This window comes from Ovis aries, chromosome 13 (assembly GCF_016772045.2).
Source record: "Ovis aries strain OAR_USU_Benz2616 breed Rambouillet chromosome 13, ARS-UI_Ramb_v3.0, whole genome shotgun sequence".
Lineage (NCBI taxonomy): Eukaryota > Metazoa > Chordata > Mammalia > Artiodactyla > Bovidae > Ovis > Ovis aries.
This window is the reverse complement of record NC_056066.1, coordinates 37,734,262-37,740,538: the sequence shown is the minus strand read 5'-3', so window position 1 is coordinate 37,740,538 and position 6,277 is coordinate 37,734,262. Positions and strand designations below refer to the sequence as shown.

Below are 6,277 nucleotides of genomic sequence, written 5' to 3'. Positions count from 1 at the left end.
GTCTTACTCATTGGGTTGGGAGAGAAAGTGTTTGTTATGGTAGTGTTTGTTTGGTCATCTGATATGAAGAGCAAACTCATTGGGAAAGATCCTGATGCTAGAAAAGATTGAAGGCAGGAGGAGAAGGGGATGACAGAGGATGAGATGGTTGGATGGCATCACTGACTCAATGGAAACGAGTTTGAGCAAACTCTGGGAGATAGTGAAGGACAGGGAAGCCTGGTGTGCTGCAGTCCATGGGGTTGCAAAGGGTCAGATACGACTGAGTGACTGAACAAGTGGAGTCCTGTTAACTCAGTTGCCTGATTTGTGGTGCTTGCTGATTCCAGGGTGTAAATATTCCTGCCATGGTCAATTTCAAGCTGTGATGGTTCAACACAGGGCTCACAAAATTCCAGAGGATTTAACAGTTGCTGTTGTGCATCAGGACTCAGGGGCTCCAGTTCAGCACTGCTAAGACTTGCAGTTTGCACTTAGTAGGTGCACACTGGGCTGATGCCACAGAATCCTTGCTTGGGTGGACTATTCTATTCAACATTTTTGTTCTTGCCAGGAGTCTCTGCTTTTTTCCTAGAAGACTTTAGAAAGGATATCTGGGGACATGGTGATAGTCTTTGTTTCCTTCCTGTGTTCATGCCCCTTTGGGATGTGACTTTTCAGCTTCCCCCATGAAGAGCTGAAGCCAGTTTCTCAATCCTCAAATCAGGCTTGGCCTTGTCACTTGACCTTAGCAGTGGAATACAGTCACAGTGACCTTGAGTTCTTCTGCTCCAGTCTTTAAAATTTTATTTTTATTTATTTACTTTTGGCTGTGCTGGGTCTTTGTTGCTCTGAAGGCTTTTCTCTAGTTGTAGTGAGCGGGGTCTACTCTCTAGTTGTGTTGCATGGGCTTCTTACTGTGGTGGCTTCTCTTGTTGTGGAGCACGGGCTCCGGATGCACGAACTTCAGTAGTTGCAGCTCCCGGGCTCTGGAGCACAGGCTCAATAGTTGTGGAGCATAGGCTTTGTGGGATCTTCCCAGATTAGGGATCGAACCCGTGTGTCTTGCATTGGTAGGCGGATTCTTTACCACTGAGCCCCCAGGGAAACTCCCGGCTCTTGTTTTCAGATCCTGCCAGCTACAAGATATAAAGCCCAGGCTTCCCTGTGAGGATGAAGCCATACACTTTGGCTGAGCCATTGTATCGACACAGGAGCCAGGCCAGGCAAACCCTGCCCCAGGCCATAGGAGTGAGCCCAGCCCAAACTGCTAACTTGCAGAATCATGAGCTAAGTAAATGGCTGTTGTTTTAAAACACTGAGTTTGGGGGTGTTTTTTAAGCAGCCAAAATGCTCTGATGTAATATCATCCTTGCATTCATAAGTAGCCTCGTTTTCAAGTAGATTGCCCATCTCTGAGTGCACTGAAATAGCCTCCTGCTCCCTGCAGCTCATTAGCTGTGAACTCAGGTATTACAACTGCTGCCTCCCAAGTACACGACTTCTAGCAGAATGTTAATCCTCCTAGAAGGACCTGGAAGATGTGGCCCCCTGACCCCTCGATGAAATGGCTGAGGCCTGGATGAGAGGCCTGGTGGATGAAAGGCCTGGAGCCCAAGGCTTTGGACTCTGTCTGAGCTCTCTTCTCATCTACTTGTGTCTCATGTAGCCATGAGACTGGGAGCTGCCCTCTTCCTAATCTTCCAGTGAGGATTGAATTGCCTTTTTGGGGAAATGTCCCACCAGGAGTGGGAAAATGAAACAGATTCCTCTTTTCCACCCTGTCATATAATTTTGGGGGTAGGAGAAAAGATCCTGATATATTTGGGTTGGGGAGGAGGGAGAGAGCTGTGCCCTAAACCATACTTAATAAATTCCTACTTTCAGTTCACAAGCAAAATCTTGCCTGTGACCTGTGAAGGCTTTTGTGAAAAATGCAACCCAACCCATTCTGCCCTCTAGGTTTGAACCACCGAAACTCAAGTGGTGAAGAGGCATCATTTCAGAGACAGAGAGAGGAAGCAGGCATGAAATGGGTTTTGCAGCTGCACGTGTGGTATGGGTTATCCTCCACCAGCTGTGTCACCTTGGACAAGTCACCCAACCCCTTTGGGGCCTGCAGGGCAAGGGAGACTGGAGAGCCTCATAGCCTCTTCCTGCTGCCATCGTCTTACTGGCTTAAAGGGAAAAGTCAGGGAGAGCCAGAGAGGCTTCTGAGAGCTGACCACTGGGGTTCGCACTGACTCTGTTCCGTCTACGCATGGTGTGCTCACCATCATGACCTGGAGGCAGTGCAGCATCACACTCTGGGGCATGGCCCAGTTCACATTTGGCCTTGGGATGTTGTCAGAATATAAACATCCAACATCACCACCCTGCCTGCCACCTCAGCTCAGCGCCGGGCACCCTGGACCTGATTGGATAGGTGGGGAAATAGTAGTGGGGGAGGGGTTCATTAGCAGCCACTCCATCACAGAGTAACATGCTGTCTCTCATGGGCAAGCTGTGTGACCCTAGGCAGGTTACTCAACCTCTCCGATCCTTCATTTCTTCCCCTAAAGTATAATGTCACGTGAAACTTTTATAAACCTGCATCATGATAAATACTAAAGGAAAACAGAGGGGGGGCTGATGCCCACTGTATTGCATAGAACATAGGCCAAAGTGAATGGTTCTCTATCTACCTAACAGAAAATTATGTTGACCCTAAGGTCTTGTTTGGCCTCAGCCAGTCACACCACACCGGCTCAGACCTCCTGGGAGGTTCCCATTTTTCAGTTTCAGGATTTTGACTTTGCTCAGTTATTTGTGGACACCTGGGACATACTTTTAAAATTTTTTGACGATAAAAAAAATTTTCCCCCTGGATTTTATGGGGACATACTTGGTGCGTATTACGGGTTGTTAAAAGAACAGATGAAACTGTCCATCTAGAGCATGAAGCTTAGCGCCTAGACTCCTAAAGCCTTCACCAACAGCAACTGCTATTACCAACCCCCCCATCACCTTTCCCCCATCCTCTCCCCGTCCCCCATGTTGGCGGCGCTCCACTAACCCGGAGTTAGATGCCCAGCTGTGGCCGGCAGGGCGGCTCAGGAGCCATCGTGCAGGGAGGTCAGGGTTGGGATCCAGCGTACTAGCTCCCCAGGCCCCGGGTCAAGTGACCTGAAGTGCCCACAAGGTCATTCTCCAGTTCTCCCTCCTGATGGTGCGGGGTGACAGCGGCTTCTCTCTCCAGACTTACCCTCCTCCACCGATGTGTGGACCGAGGAGCTTTGAAGATTCAGCAGAGGCAAACCCGTTGCCTCCGAAGGCAGCCCTTCTCCGCCCCACGGTACAACTGGGCATCAGCTACAGCCATCGGGTCCACCCCCTCCCCCGCCCGCTCTCCTGCTCTGCAGTGCTGCCTGGCCCGACCCCGTGGACTACATTTCCCAGGGCCCCTTGCACGCGGGCATCCCCGCTAGGTTCAGCCAATGGGAAGCGGGGAAGGGAGATAGGCACCGCCTCCCCCTCCACGGGAGGAGAGAAACCCTGCGGGGTACCTCCAGCGCTCTCGGCTCTGAACCAGCCCAAGCGGGCGTTGTCTCCTCTTTGGTTTTAGCTACTGATCTTGCCCTGCTTCCTCTGTCCCTCCAGCCTGAGGGAAGCAGCGGTTTCTTGCCGCTTCTATTAGGTTTTCATCTGCTCCTTCCTACATTAATTCCCTGTAGAATCAGTTGGCCTGGACTCTTGCTTTTCTGTTGGGATTCTGGCTACCGCAGCTGCCCGGGAAAGCAGTTTGCAGACAGAGGCCCTGGGCCACCCCACGGGCCTGGGGATGCTGCCCTCGAAGAAGAGGGTGTGCCCTAGAAGAGCTGTTTTCATTCAGTATTCATTGTGATTCAACCTTGTAAAAGTTTCACATGACATCATACTTTAGAGAAAGAAATGAAGGATCAGAGAGGTTGAGTAACCTGCCGAGGGTCACACAGCTTATGGGTCATCTGGCTGTACACGTCCCCTTTGTCTCACCAACTCCTTACCCAACACAGCCCAGAAGGACCAGCGTGGGGGCTCTCACCAGGGTTAAGGGCAACACTATCTGGGCACCCTGAGTTACCTCGCCCCTGTGTGCCCTCTCCTTACTCCTTGGACCATCAAGGGTCTCCTTTTCAAAGGGATGCCAAGTCCAGGTCTTTTAAAGCTAATTTCTTGTCCTCATCTATCTTACCATGTAATGGGCAAGGTCTTTCTAAAGAAATGAAATCTCTAGGACTTCTCTGGTGTTCCAGTGGCTAAGACTCTGTGCTCCCAATGCAGGGGCCCTGGGTTTGATCCCTGGTTGGGGAACTAGATCTCAGATGCTGCAACTAAGCGTTTGCATACTGCAACTAAGACCTGATGCAGCCAAATGAATACATTAAAAAAATAAATAAGCAAAAGCTCTAAATTCAGTCTCTGCTGGGCATCCTCTTTGGAAAGTTACCTCTCTACAGAGGGGAATCTTAGCCCACCCTAAGCAGGCCCCCTGCCTTGGTGCTCAGAAGCCTGTGAGACCCTGTCCCACACCTGCAGACCAGCCTGCCACCCGCTTCCTGTTCTAGACCTCCTGGAGGCCCTCGGCTTCCAGCGGCCCCTCCCATCCCAGGCCCTTTGCTGCTCCATTGTCATCCAGGAAACATATGGGCACATGTTTTTGGCAAGCCACAGGGGGCTGTGGTTAACCTGAAGGGGCCCAGAGAGGGTAAATGTACCACTTGGTGAGGTGTGTTCTCTCCCTGAGCCACCTGGGCGCTCTGGTGAGTGAGCGGCATGTATATTTATAGTGGCACTGACAGTGGTGGATGTACTTTAGCCTCTGAATTAAATTCCTCTCCCCCTGCTTGCAAAGGTCAGGGGCTAAACCTGCAGCTTGAACTATACGACCCTGATGCAGTAGGTAAGGGATGTGCCGAGATGTGCTGAGAGCCCCCTTCATTACAGAGGAGGAAACTGAGCCCACCTAGGGACAGGGGCTTGGTCTGAGAATTCTTGCAGCAAGGAACTTTCTTTCTTCTTCTTTTTTTCATATCCGTTTCCATTATGGTTTATCCCAGGATATTGAATATAGTTCCCTGTGCTTTACAGTAGGACCTTGTTGATTATCCATCCTACATATAATAGTTTGCATCTACTAATCCCCAGACTCCTACTCCATCCCTCCCCTTCCTGTCTTCCCCTTGGCAACCACAAGTCTGTTCTCTATGTTTGTGAATCTGTTTCTGTTTCTTAGATAAGTTCATGCATGTCATATTTTAGATTCCACGTATCAGTGACATCATATGGTAATTGTCTTCTCTGTCTGACTTACTTCACTTAGTGTGATCATCTCTAGGTCCATCCATGATCCTGAAAGTGGCATTATTTCATTCTTTTTATGGCTGAGTAATATTCCATTATATATATATATATATATATATATGTATGTATGTATGTATGTATGTATATATATGATGGCTTCTTTACCCATTCATCTGTCAATGTACATTTAAGTTTTGGCTATTGTGAATAGTACTGCTATGAACATTAGGGTGCATGTATTTTTTTATTTAGAGTTTTCTCTGGATATATGCCCAGTAGTGGGATTAATGGATCATGTGGTAATTCTGCTTCTTGTTTTTTAAGGAACCTCCATACTGTTTTCCATAGTGGCTGCATCAATTTACATTCCCACATTTACATTTCCACAGTGTATAGAAGGGTTCCCTTCTCTCCACATCCTCTCCAGGATGTATTGTTTTTAGACATCATTTTAATGATGACCATTCTGACAGGTGTTAGGTGATACCTCTGCGGTTTTGATTTGCATTTCTGTAATAATAATTTTGATGTTGAATATCTTTTCTTGTGCCTATTGGCCATCTGTATGTCTTCTTTGGAGAAATTTCTATTTAGGTCTTTTGCCATTTTTTGATGGGTTGTTTGCTTTTTGTTATTGAGTTGTATGAGTTGTTTGTATGTTTTGGAAAGTAAGCCCTTGTTGGTCGACTCATTTGCAAATATTTTCTCCCAGTCTTGTCTCTTGTTTTGTTTATGATTTCCTTTGCTGTGCAAAAGCTTGTAAGTTTGATTAGGTCCCATTTGTTTATTTTTGCTTTTATTTCTGTTGCCTTGGGAAACCGACCTAAGAAAACATCCGTGAGATTTATGTAAGAGAATGTTTTACCTATGTTCTCTGCTAGGCGTTTTATGATGTCTTGTCTTATATTTAAGTCTTTAAGCCATTCTGAGTTTATTTTTCTGCCTGGTGTGAGGGTGTGTTCCAGCCTCACTGATT

The 6,277-nt window shown here is 47.8% G+C and overlaps 1 long non-coding RNA gene across 2 annotated transcripts in view; it reads right to left on the bottom strand.

The window, feature by feature from the left end:
- Nucleotides 1-3,399, bottom strand: part of LOC121816326 (uncharacterized) — a 30,131-nt gene extending 26,732 nt beyond the window's left edge. The window contains exon 1 of one of the 2 annotated variants that reach the window (XR_006055878.2): nucleotides 3,035-3,399. This is a non-coding gene — a long non-coding RNA (uncharacterized LOC121816326). The remainder of the gene's footprint in view (nucleotides 1-3,034) is intronic. The other variant, XR_009595913.1, reaches the window with a different exon arrangement.
- Between the last annotated feature and the right edge of the window lie 2,878 nt (nucleotides 3,400-6,277).